The following is a 12,205-nucleotide window of genomic DNA, read 5'->3' on the forward strand; positions in this document are numbered from 1 at the left end:
CTCGAATTTTCTCAGTATGTGACAATTCCCTTAAGCATTTGGTGAAGTGATCATCATCTAATTTTAGCAGATTAGACGTGTGTTTATACTACCTCAATAGGATTTTTTTTTTATTTGAAAGACAGAGTTACAAAGAGAGGAAGAGACAGAGAGAGAGGTCTTCCATCCACTGGTTCACTCCCCAAATGGCCGCAATGGCCAGAGTGGTGCCGATCCGAAGCCAGGAGCCAGAAGCTTCTTCCAGGTCTCCCACATGGGTGCGGGGGCCCAAGGGCATGGGTCATCTTCTACTGCTTTCCCAGGCCAAAGCAGAGAGCTGGATCAGAAAAGGAGCAGCCTGGACTAGAACCTGCACCCTTATGGGATGCTGGTGCTTCAGGCCAGGGCTTTAACCCACTGTGCAGGCCCAGGATATTTTAATTTCTATAAATAATGTGTGATTTTTGAATGCTCTCTCCTACATTATACCATGTAGTAGAATAAAGAAAAAAGGGAAGGGTAAGGTTCACATTTTGAAAGATACGTGTAAGATCAACCACAGCTGTAATAGAGGAGAAAAATGGCTAAAGTTCATATAACAGAACAAAAAGAAAGGCTTAGCATACATGAAAGACCTACAACGTCAATGCTAACATATAAGGATTATGTATTGAAAATCCTTGATTTGAATTGGATATGAGCAAAAATATCTTTTGCCACTTTTATTCATCACACATTTGCAACGGTCTATTTTAAAAAGAATAATATTAATATCATTACAAAGAAATTAACAGTCTTTTACCATTTAGTAATTGTTTTAAGAAAGATATTCAGGGCCAGCGCTGTGGCACAGCAGGTTAACGCTCTGGCCTGAAGTGCCGGCATCCCACATGTACTCCAGATCTAGTCTCTGCTGCTCCTCTTCTGATTCAGCTCTCTGCTGTGGCCTGGGGTAGAGGTAGAGGATGGCCCGAGTCCTTGGGCACCTACCCCCACATGGGAGACCTGTAAGAAGCTCCTGGCTCCTGGCTTCGGATCAGCACAGCTCCAGTCCTTGCGACAATCTAGGGAGTGAACCAGCAGATGGAAGACCTCTTTCTCTGTCTCTGCCTCTCTCTATAACTCTGTCTTTCAAATAAATAAAACAAATCTTCAAAAAAATAAAGATATCCATAGACACATTGACTAAATTATTTAAATGATTGAGGAAGTTTCAAGGTTACTGTGAGAGCAAAGTCTGTATAAGAACATTTCTATTTCTAAAAAATTAAAGGCTGATACTACTTACATAACAGATATATGAAAACATAATAGCTAATATATTATAAGATAAAAAACCTCTACTAGAAATGATATCAATTGATCTAAGTGTGACTGAAGCCCTTTTAAATAAAAAGGTGTATACATTAATTTGAAATAAGAAGTAACAACTTAAAATGGAAAGATGCCATAAAAAGGAATATAACATTAAAATAAAAAATTATAAAATCAAATTAGAGGCATATTCATTGCAGTGTCATAAACATCCAAGTAGGTACTGAAGCAAAGAGCAGAGCATAGGGCAGAAGCAAAGAACTCAGTGGACGGGGGCAATGAGGGATCTGGAGAGGTTCAGAGACTGAGAAAGAAGAGAATGAAGGAGTGAAAACAAATGGAGGGGTGACAAGAAACAGTGGCAACAAAAATAAGAACATACAGGTAAACTGCTCAGAAAAACGCTGGAAGGATGAATATGAAAACATTAAAAGGGACCTGGTGTGAGCAGGTGGGAGACCTCGCTGCCCTCCGGCCCCAGGCGGGGGATGCAGGGTCCTTACTGGGGGCATCCTGCACAGGCTGGGGCTGCCCAGCACTGACTATGGATCAGGCTTGGGCCAGCGGGATGTCTCCTCCCAGTGGGCACTGGCCATCTTATCACCTGCTGCCTCCACCACCTTGTTTATCACTGTCACTTCGAAGGCCCTGGGAGAGTCCCAAATCACCCTCCCAGACGCAAAATGAATCATGCGTAGTGGAATGTCAGTGTCTGGGGCGGCATTTTCCCAAGCTGAATGTCAGAAAGTAAACTTCAGGATGACACATGTCATCAGAAGTTCGTCTCCACACAGCTGGTGGCAATCATGTCTCACCAGAGGTTTCTTAATTTTTTTTAGTTAAGACCTGATGTCTGACTTTATTTTCCCTTTCCAAGCAGTGATTATTTCTATGAATTTCTGTTTTTGTCTTTATCAACCGTATTAACGTCTTATGGAGAGTTATTGTTATTCTTTTTTAAACATTTATTTATTTCAAAGGCAGACTAAAAAAGAGAGAGATCTTTCATCTGCTGTTCATTCCCCAAGCTGCCAAAATGACTTGAGGATGGGCCAGACTGAAGCCAGGAGCCAGGAATTCCATCTTTGTGGAACTGCTGGGGCCCAGGTGCTTGGGTCATCCTCTGCTCTTTCTCAGGTACCCACAAGGAAGCTGCTTCGAGTGTGGGCAGCTGACACTCTGTGGGGATGCTGGCTTACAAGAGGGAGGATAAACTGCTGCACAGAATACTGGCCCTTCCTGAACTTGTTCTAGTATCATTCTTTTCTTATAGGGTTCTATTTCAAGGATTGACAAGATGTCACCCTCCCTCCCACCAGAGACCCCAGCACAGAAACCATGCTCAACCTCCCCCAGACTCCTTCCAAAACAGCTGGCAGATAACCTGCATGGAGCAGCCTGTGAAACAGCTAAGAGGAAAGTTCCCAGTGGCTTCTGGAAAGCCTCCCTTCCCACCCGCAGCAAGTTCCCGCCTCAGCCAGATAAAATCCAGCCCCACATGTGCCCTCACACAGTCTCTGTGAGAACAGACTCTCCTCCCTCTTTGCTACACTAAAAGCAACCTGTCTGTTGAGTTAGGTCTCTGTCTCCTTTTCCATCTCTTTTCTGGGGGTGATGAAAGGCGAGAACCCTGACATATTCAAACCTAACACCACTTATTTACATAATGGATTGTATAGAAGAGAATTTATTTACTTTTCTCTGAATGGTTACCTAGAAATACTATTCTTCTTTTTTTTTTTTTTTTTTTTTTTTTTTGACAGGCAGAGTGGACAGTGAGAGAGAGAGACATAGAGAAAGGTCTTCCTTTTGCCATTGGTTCACCCTCCAATGGCCGCCGCGGCCGGCGCACTGCGGCCGGCGCACCGCGCTGATCCGATGGCAGGAGCCAGGTGCTTCTCCTGGTCTCCCATGGGGTGCAGGGCCCAAGGACTTGGGCCATCCTCCACTGCACTCCCTGGCCACAGCAAGGAGCTGGCCTGGAAGAGGGGCAACCGGGACAGAATCTGGCACCCCAACCAGGACTAGAACCCAGTGTGCCGGCGCGCAAGGCAGAGGATTAGCCTAGTGAGCCGTGGCGCGGGCAGAAATACTATTCTTAAGATTGAATGTTTTGGTATGTGAGCTATGAATAACTTTTCTTATTTAATTATTTATTGTGGTGCTGGTGCCGTGGCATGGAAGGTAACTTTGCTACATGTTGTGCCAGCATCCCACATGGGCACTGGTTCCAGTTCCCACTGTCCCACTTGCCTTCCAGCTCCCTGCTGATGTGCCTGGGAAAGCAGGGGACGATGGCCCAAGGGTATGGGCTCCTGCACCCATGTGGGAGACCTGGAAGCAGCTCTGGCACAGCCCTGGCTGTTGTGGCCATTTGGGGAGTGAACCAGAAGATGGAAGACCTCTCTTTGTCCCTCACTCCCTCTGTATCTCTGCCTTTCAAAAAACTTTTTTAAAAGTTATTTATTTCTGGTCCATAACTCATTATTATTCTACTCAGACAGAAGAGCTGGCTGCAGTGGGCATTTGGGGGAGAGAACCAGCATGTAGCGGTATTTGTTTGTCTTCCTATCAGGGTGTCTTTCTATCCTCAGAAAAAGGAAGAAAAATTAAAACTTATAAAATATACAATTAAGAGAAAAACAGAAGCAATCAACACAATTGTTTAAAATACCTCCAAAAGTAATGATTTCTTCTTGTACGAGTTCTAAAACACACAGAGACAGAATCACCTGAATACTGCAAAAACCCCTCCAGAACCAGACACAAGAAGCAATCAGTGAACCACGATGAAGGACCACAAGAGCTTTGATGAAGCCCATCAATGACATTGGTAGAAAGGAGACTTGTGTAAGGCAAGGACTCATGATCCTAGTTGTCGTAGTCCAAACAAGGTGTGTGGAAGAAACATCCTGTAGGGGGCATTTTACTAGGATTTTACTATTTGTTTTGGAAGCACAATGCATTCTGAACCTGCTTGAGCTGAATTCAGATTCTGCCGCTTTGGGACTGATCAGACGAATGGCACCAGACACAATCAGGGAACCAATGTTAAGGGTTTCAGGGGGCCGGGGGAAGAAGTCCGCAGATTTGCACTGCATGTGACCTGGTTCACTCATCACCTGTCACCTGAGGAAGATGAGGCAGAAACCACTCAAAAAGCAAACCACCTTTGCCTCCCAAAAATCCCTAAAGCAGTGCCATAAAGTTATAAATTCAAGAGATATGGCAGTTTCTAGATGTCAATATGACACGTGTGTGTGTGTGTGTGTGTGTGTGTGTGTGACAGAGTACTGCCCTGAAGTGCAAGTGCTGAAGGCCTAGTGCCATGTGTGACTGTATTTGGAGGTGAGGTTTTGACGGAAGGAAAGTGACGGCCGCCGTGGGGGGGGCTCTGACCCCATCAGAGTTCTTTTCCTCACGAGGAGGAGACCAGAGCTTGGTTGAAAAGTTTTGCAAAGTAAATATACTGTAAACCAGTGCACCATGGAGCTATGGGAAAGAATCAGGCCCCTGCTGATGAGTATTTAAATGAAAAGACACTTCTCACTGACATCCCAGTAAGTCAGATCCAAATAATCAGCATGTCAGCTTATCAATATGAAGGGGAGGGGATCATTATGGATGGATTTACACAGATGCTGGAGATGGAATCTCCCACAATTTCCCATCCTCTTAATCAGCTCTATTTTCCTAGGTCTTTTCACAAATACAACTATTTTTCCAGCATCACAGACATTCTTTAGAGCTCTCTTTACTTCCTTTGTTTTAACTTTAGGTCCCTGGGGAACATACAACCTCCAGATGAGTCCCCAAAATATGCAAGGTGTTACATATTGAATGCATAAAGGAAGTCTTTATGAACAGCACAGTGTAACAGAAATATAAGGCAAGCCCAAGTGTGATTTTTTATTTTCTACAAGCTCCACTCGAAAAGAGAAAAGCAAGGAGATAAAATTAGCTTAATGATATACAACACATTCATTTAACCCAAAATGTTACTTAACTGTATAATCTATGTGAAGATTAATACTTTTGATTCACATTAACATATCAAAACATGAATGTTTTTAAATGGACTGCCTAGTTCTACTTAAATTGGCCCCATTTCCAGTGCCCCATGGCCATGTATCCTTTGCTTATATAAATACTGATGGAGACTCCTCTGTTGAAGATGATGTCAGATCAGCCACTGAAAGCTCATGGACAAAAAGTCATTCTCATATTTGAAAGGAAGTAAGTCAGTTTGAGAATAATTTTGTCATGTTTAATTAGAAAAAAGGGGCAAAATGTTGTGTAGCATGATGCCAAAATTCCACCAATACCATCCAACCTTGTGTTTTTCTCAGATACATAAAACCATAAAGCATCAAACAGTTGTTTGACAAATGAAAGAACACAAAGCAAAATACCATCAAAAGGATTATGTGGGTGGCTCTGTTTTCCAGAGACATCTTGGAAGAGAGGCTGAGGTTGTGCATGTGCTGGGCCCTCCTGCGGTGTCTGTAGAGGATCCACACCATGTAGAGGCTGGACCAGACCATCAGTTCCAGGAACACTGCATCATGATTCTACATGATACTTATAAATGACCTTGATTCATGGGCTGTGGTCTTCCAGGTTTGACAGTACATATTAATATATCTGTAACTGACCACAGTGAAATTCAATTTAGCTTTTACAGTTTTGAAGATGTGGGTGTAGATCAGCATGTTGATGACCCAAAAAAGGAGTAAAGAGGGCAAAATCCATTTGGAGAGCTTAGATTTCAGCCATGCCCATTTAGAATGACTGGGACTGACAGTGATGGCCTGAAATACACTTAGGAGAAAGGTAGTACATATGGAAAGACCTCGAATCACTCTGGATATGTACAGAAATGTTTGACAACCATTATCGTCCAAGAAATCTTTGATTCCAAAGAATGACATGAGTTCTGGTATTGACCGGATGATAATGGTTGAAATATTGACCACTGTCAGGTGCATGAAAATCCAATCTATGGGTTTCTTCAAATGAGGCTCAATTAGGAAGTTATACGTGTATATTATGAACAGCAGTGAGTTTGCCATAACACCAATACAAATCTGACGTATTAGAAAAAAGCTATAAATTGTGTCACTTGGTAACATTTCTCAAGGATGCATTAGATGTTTTAATTAGGCTAATTTGGTATCCTCTGAAAAATAAACAGCTTATATTTTGAAATTATAAACAAAATGAAATCTGCTGAAGAGTATGATGACTGACAGCTCTGAGAAACAGGTGGTGAAATGTGCAAATATTTTATATTTCAGACCCAACTGTGATACTTCCAGGGACTGGACTTCAGGCATCCTTTGAATTTCAGAGTAAAGTTATACATCATGATATGAAGAAGGTAGATATCATATGCTCACATGCTACATTCTCATCTTTTGCCAGGTGGACCTGTTGACCCTATGTATAAAAAAATTTGCATGTGACATTTACTTCAGAATACAGGAGTGCTTGTAATCTCTAAGCCAATGTGTATATCTCACCTCTCTGAAGAATATTCTACTTCCAATGCATGAAGTGTACTATGTGTCTTTGAACTAATTTTTTAGAACTTACACTGCAGAAAATTCTTTCAAACAAGGAACATTTTTAACATTTCATGTCAGAGTAGTTTTAAATACTCATGTATTATACCAATCAAACACAGAAGTAATACATTTTAAAATAAAAAAAGGAATAACAGGTTTCCAAGTGAGCATTTTGCCTCCGCTCCTCATCTAACCACAGTGTTTGGAGCCATTGTAATCCTCAAACATGCTGCAGAGCTCCTGAAACACAGTGGGTAGAGGCTGGGAAACAGCTAAATTTCCAACAATGCACGGGACAGCCCTCTAACTTTCTGGCCCCAAGAGGCAGACACACATATGGTGATGAGCACAGTCTAACAAAGCATCCCTTTGTCTTTCTCGCTTAGCACATCTAAAATTTTGGCCAATATAATTTATATTCATTTGTTACAGAGACAGAAACAGTTGGTTCACAAACATAGAACCAGAAGGGTATGACAGTCATTGAGGTTGACTTAATGCTTTGTCTATATTCTTTGGACTATGGAGTTTTGCTAATGTCATTCTCAAAAAGACCATGTCTTTCTCATATAAGGCATTACCTTCCTTCCTTCAGATTGCTAATGAATTTGATACATGTCTCCTCCACACTGACCACATTTATAGGGGGAAGCAGAGGGAAGCAGCTCACCTGTGGCATTCCAATCCACACCCAGGTGAAGGTTGTGAGCCTGGGGATGGGGGTGTGGCTCTGCCCTGCTAGTGATGCTTAAACATTTCTTTCTCTTGTTCTTGCTCTCTCTCTCTCTCACACACACACACGCACACACACTCACACACATTTTGTGATCATGAATTTGGGTGCACTTGATGACATAGCTTCCTCCATACTATCCGTGGCCTCCACATCTCAAGACTCTCTCATTTCCTAGTTTCCTATCTATTGAAACCAGAACCTGATGTTCTAAAACTCAACCTCTAACCTGGGATCAAGCCTGCCTCTGCTTCCCACCCAGCTCCCTGCTAATGCACACCCTGGGAAGCAGCAGACAGTGGCTCAAGTACCAAATATTTGTGGCCCTGCCACCCATGTGGGAGACTCAGATGGAGTTCCTGGCTCCTGGCTTCTGCTGACCCAGCTCTGACTGTTGCAGTCACTGGGGGAAGAAGGCAGCAAGTGGAATTTCCATCAATCTCTCTCTCCCTGCCTTTCAAATAAAAGAAAATGCATAAACACTTTTAAAAGAATAGTGAGTGTAGAGAAATTACAGAACTGTGTGGGAGATGGAGATCAATGCTCTCATTTACATTTCCTACTCCTCAGCACCTCAGGGAGAATGCTGGGAATCTGAAACCAGTTACTCTTCTGATCCCCCGCTGGGTTCTGCTCAAAACTGCTCCAGGACTTCAATTATTAGGAATGGGCACAAAATGCCCCAGCTGAAACAGAATTAGGGAGAGTTGTGTCCCTTTGGTAAATAAGCCCTGGAGATTCAACTTTTTAAGAAACACTGTTTGGGGCTGGCAAAGTGGTATAGTGGGTAAAGCTGCTGCTTCTGATGCTGGCATCCATATGAGTGTCAGTTTGAGATCTGGCTGCTCCACATCTGCCAGCTCTCTGCTGTGGCCTGGGAAATCAGTAGAGGATGAGCCAAGTGCTTGGGCCTCTGCACCCCCATAAAAGACATGGAGGAAGCTCCTGGCTCCTGGCTTTGGATTGGCCCAGCTCTAGCCATTGTGACTATTTGGGGAATGAAATAGCAGATGGAAGATATCTCTCTCTCTCTCTCTCTCTCTGCCTCTGTAACTCTGCCTTCCAAATAAATAAATAAATATTTTAAAAAAACAACATTGTTGAGAAATAGGGTACTGTGTTGTAGATCTTTTTGGTGAGCTGTGATCTCTGTTGTGGTCTACATGCTTGCCCTTTCCCTTGTCATATGCTGACTCCTGATGGCCAATGTGACAGCATTAGGAGGTGGAGTCCTTGGGAGGAAATTAGGTCACTACTGGGGCACCAACCCCATTACTGCCCTTGTAAGAGGCCCAGAGAGCTTAGCTGCCTTTCACTTTGCACCACATGAGGACACAGATGGAAGAGAACTTGAACAAGAAGACATTGCACTCAGAGAAGTTCAGATACAGCAGATGGTGGCTTTGTGGAGTTACCTAGGAGTTGCAGATCCTGAAGCTGCCCACAGTAGATGGTGTTACTGTTCCTGTCTGTAGGTGTCCTCAGGGTCAGCGACCAAAGGGGGCCTCCTGGGAGCTACTGACATCTTGTGACCTAGGTACTGGCCACATGGGGTTGTCTATCAAGAAAATTCATGGAATGGTATAATTGTACTTTTTTAATAAAATGGATAACAAACCACCAGTGGGTGTCTTGGAAGGAGAGTACACCTAACAGTGAAACCTGAATTGGGTTTGGAAGATCAAGCAAAGAAAATGTCAAATTGTGCTGATTGATGATAGGAAACCAGGCTGGGGAGGGAGGCAGAGATGGGACATGGGAGGGCTGTCCAGGGGCATGCGTCCCCATGGGCTAATAAAGAACCAAGCCAGAGCAATGAACAGAATCAGTGGAGGAAAGGCAGTCATCAAACAATGAAAGGCGATTTCCCAGGCTGAAGAACACTTGACCTGCACACCAGGCCACTCCCTGGATGGAAGGAGTGATTAAAAAAACGCCGCTATATTTATCAAGATAATGGTCATTAAGCTCTGTGACTGTCTAAGGATTAAAGCACAAGTTCAAAAACCTCTTGAGAGAAAAAAAAATGACCTTCTTCAAAGGAAAACCATCATTCTGGCCCTGGACCTCTTGTCTGAACTGCAGAGAGCTAGAAAATACTGTAAAAAAAAAAAAAGGGGGGGGGTGAGAGTTTGGGAGGAAAGGCCACCAAACATATAAAAGCAATACCCAAAAACCTTGTGTCTAAGCAAGGCAGGAGTCCTTATTCACTTGAGGGACAAAGTATACAAGGATCCAAACTACTCATCACTTGCACGGTACCCCTGAGGACTCTGAGTGAAGAAAACAGAGGTCTCTTCAGTCGAGACAAGACAAAAACAGTGAATATGTGAGCAGTAAGAGTATGACAAGTGAATATATCTAAAGTGAATGCACACTAATTCACTGCAAAACAAGTCATTTCTGAGAAAACCATTGCAAGTAGAGAGATGCATTCAACAGAATTATCATAAGAGCCTGGGTGTAACATGGCGAGTACATCAGCCATAATCCCAAGTGAGGTCACTGTTACATCTGGGTTCACACTGATGCCAAAACACACACTTGCATGCTGCTCTGTGTGAAAGAATGAAATTCTCAGGACTCCAACTTCTCTTAACATGCTGTGTTTGGTATGCCTCTTCTCACATCTGCTTGGACTATTTCTTATACCATGAACATTGTATGCACTCTAATTTAGTTATTAGCTTTTGGGTTTTGGTCACATGGTATCTTTAAATTATTGTCTTGAATGCTCATAGACAAATGAGCATCACAGTTTAATATAAAATAAGCAAGCTCCAGATGTAACTTTTAAGGCTTCTAGTAGCCACATTGGACAAAGAGCAACACCTAGCAGATAAGGTTAAAATTAACTTTAATATTGCATTCAACATGTATTTCATTTAACACCAAATATTACAATTTCAACAAATACCCAATCTGAAATATATTCACTTGATATTTATGTAGGTTTTTCATTAGAAAAAATTTATGTAGGCTTTTCATTTACAGCAGGTAAAGCCACTGCCTGCAGTACCAGCATCCCATATGGGCACCAGTTCGAGTCCCGGTGCTCCACTCCTGGTCAAGCTCTCTCCTGTAGCCTGAGAAAGTAGTGGAAGATGTCACAAATGCTTGGGACTCTACACCCCTGTGGGAGAACCAGAAGAAGCTCTTGGCTTCAGACAGGTGCAGCTCCAGCCAATGCAGCAAATTAAGGAGTGAACCCCACCCACCTCTCCTTCTCTCTCTGGGTAACTCTTTCAAATTTAAAAAAAAAAAAAAAGACTCATATAAGGTAGAAATCCATGGTGTCCATCAGCTGCTGTATGCTCTTTGAGAAAACCTACATTCCTCTTTCATAGGGAAGAAGTGAATCTGGAAATAATTTTGTTACGCTTCATCCACACCTAAGGTCAGACTGTTGGGTAGCATGAGGAAATGAGTCCAGTAATCCTCTCCAGTCTTGGCCTTTTCTCCAGCCTGGAAATCAACTAAATGTTAACGGCATCATTCAAGCAATATAAAACCACAAAGCAACCCACCAGCAAGACCATAGTGGGGGTGGCTTTGATTCCAGGAGATGGCTGGGAAGTGAGCTGTGGATGTACCCGGATGTACCCGGATGTACCTAGCAGTACAGTGTCTGCAGAGGAGCCCCACCATGCACAGGCTGAACCATATCATGAGGACCACATGGCACATACCTCGGATCAACATGAAGCTTGTGAAGGCTTTTGAACAACAGTCTTCTGCCTTCTTAGTTTGACAGTAGACATAAGACTACCCAGAGCCAACAACAGTGACATTGGTTTTGGATCCTATTTCTGTGATGATCTTGATATAGATCAACATACTAATAATCCAGAAGAAAAGAAAACAGAGGAAAATGCATGCAGTGTGTTTTGATTTCAGCCAGGCTCACTTAGAATGACTGGGACTCATAGTGACAGCTTGAAGTGCACTCAGGAGAGAGGTGGTGCAGATGGAAAGACCCCAGGAAACTCTGGAGGTGTACAAAACAGCTTTGCAACCAACACCGTCCAGAAGATGTCTTACTCCAAAAGACAATGTGATATCTGATACCAGTCTGAACACAATGGTCAAGACATTGACCAAGGTCAGGTGCACGACAATCACATCTATGGTCTTGAGATGAAGTTGCATGAACAAGGTGTACGTATATAACACAAGAAGCAATCTGTTCCCAATGTACCCCATGCAATTTCAAATGTGAGGACAAATCCAAGAAGTCTATCACTTGGGAGCACAATCATAATAGTATATTTCTGGATGTTGTAATCAGGCCAGGCTTCCCAACAAACATGAGAAAAGTGTATTCTGCAGTTATAAACAGTTCAGCATGTGGATGAACAGAAGGAGTGACAGGTCAGTGTGACAGGTGGTGTCTGATGTCCAATTACTCTGGCTCTCAAGCCCAGTGTGCCACTTCAGAAGCTGGATGATGGGAATTCATGTGAACTTTCATGTACTGAACCACCGCTGGGAAGCTGAAATTTAGATGCACTATAATGTGTCACCTGGATATGTTTTGTCTGTGCAAAAGAAATATTTCTATAAGGCATTTTTTTCTTAAGAGTAGTACGTTGGCCGGTGCCGTGGCTCAATA

At 42.9% G+C, this 12,205-nt stretch overlaps 2 pseudogenes; both read right to left on the reverse strand.

Moving 5' to 3' along the window:
- Positions 1 to 5,493: 5,493 nt before the first annotated feature.
- On the reverse strand, positions 5,494 to 6,425 carry ORYCUNV1R-PS1582 (vomeronasal 1 receptor oryCunV1R-ps1582 pseudogene; annotated as a pseudogene).
- Positions 10,986 to 11,852, reverse strand: ORYCUNV1R-PS1586 (vomeronasal 1 receptor oryCunV1R-ps1586 pseudogene; annotated as a pseudogene).

The sequence above is a fragment of the Oryctolagus cuniculus genome, chromosome 18, assembly GCF_051225735.1.
Source record: "Oryctolagus cuniculus isolate XC-2025 breed Fujian yellow rabbit chromosome 18, ASM5122573v1, whole genome shotgun sequence".
NCBI classification, from domain to species: Eukaryota; Metazoa; Chordata; class Mammalia; order Lagomorpha; family Leporidae; genus Oryctolagus; species Oryctolagus cuniculus.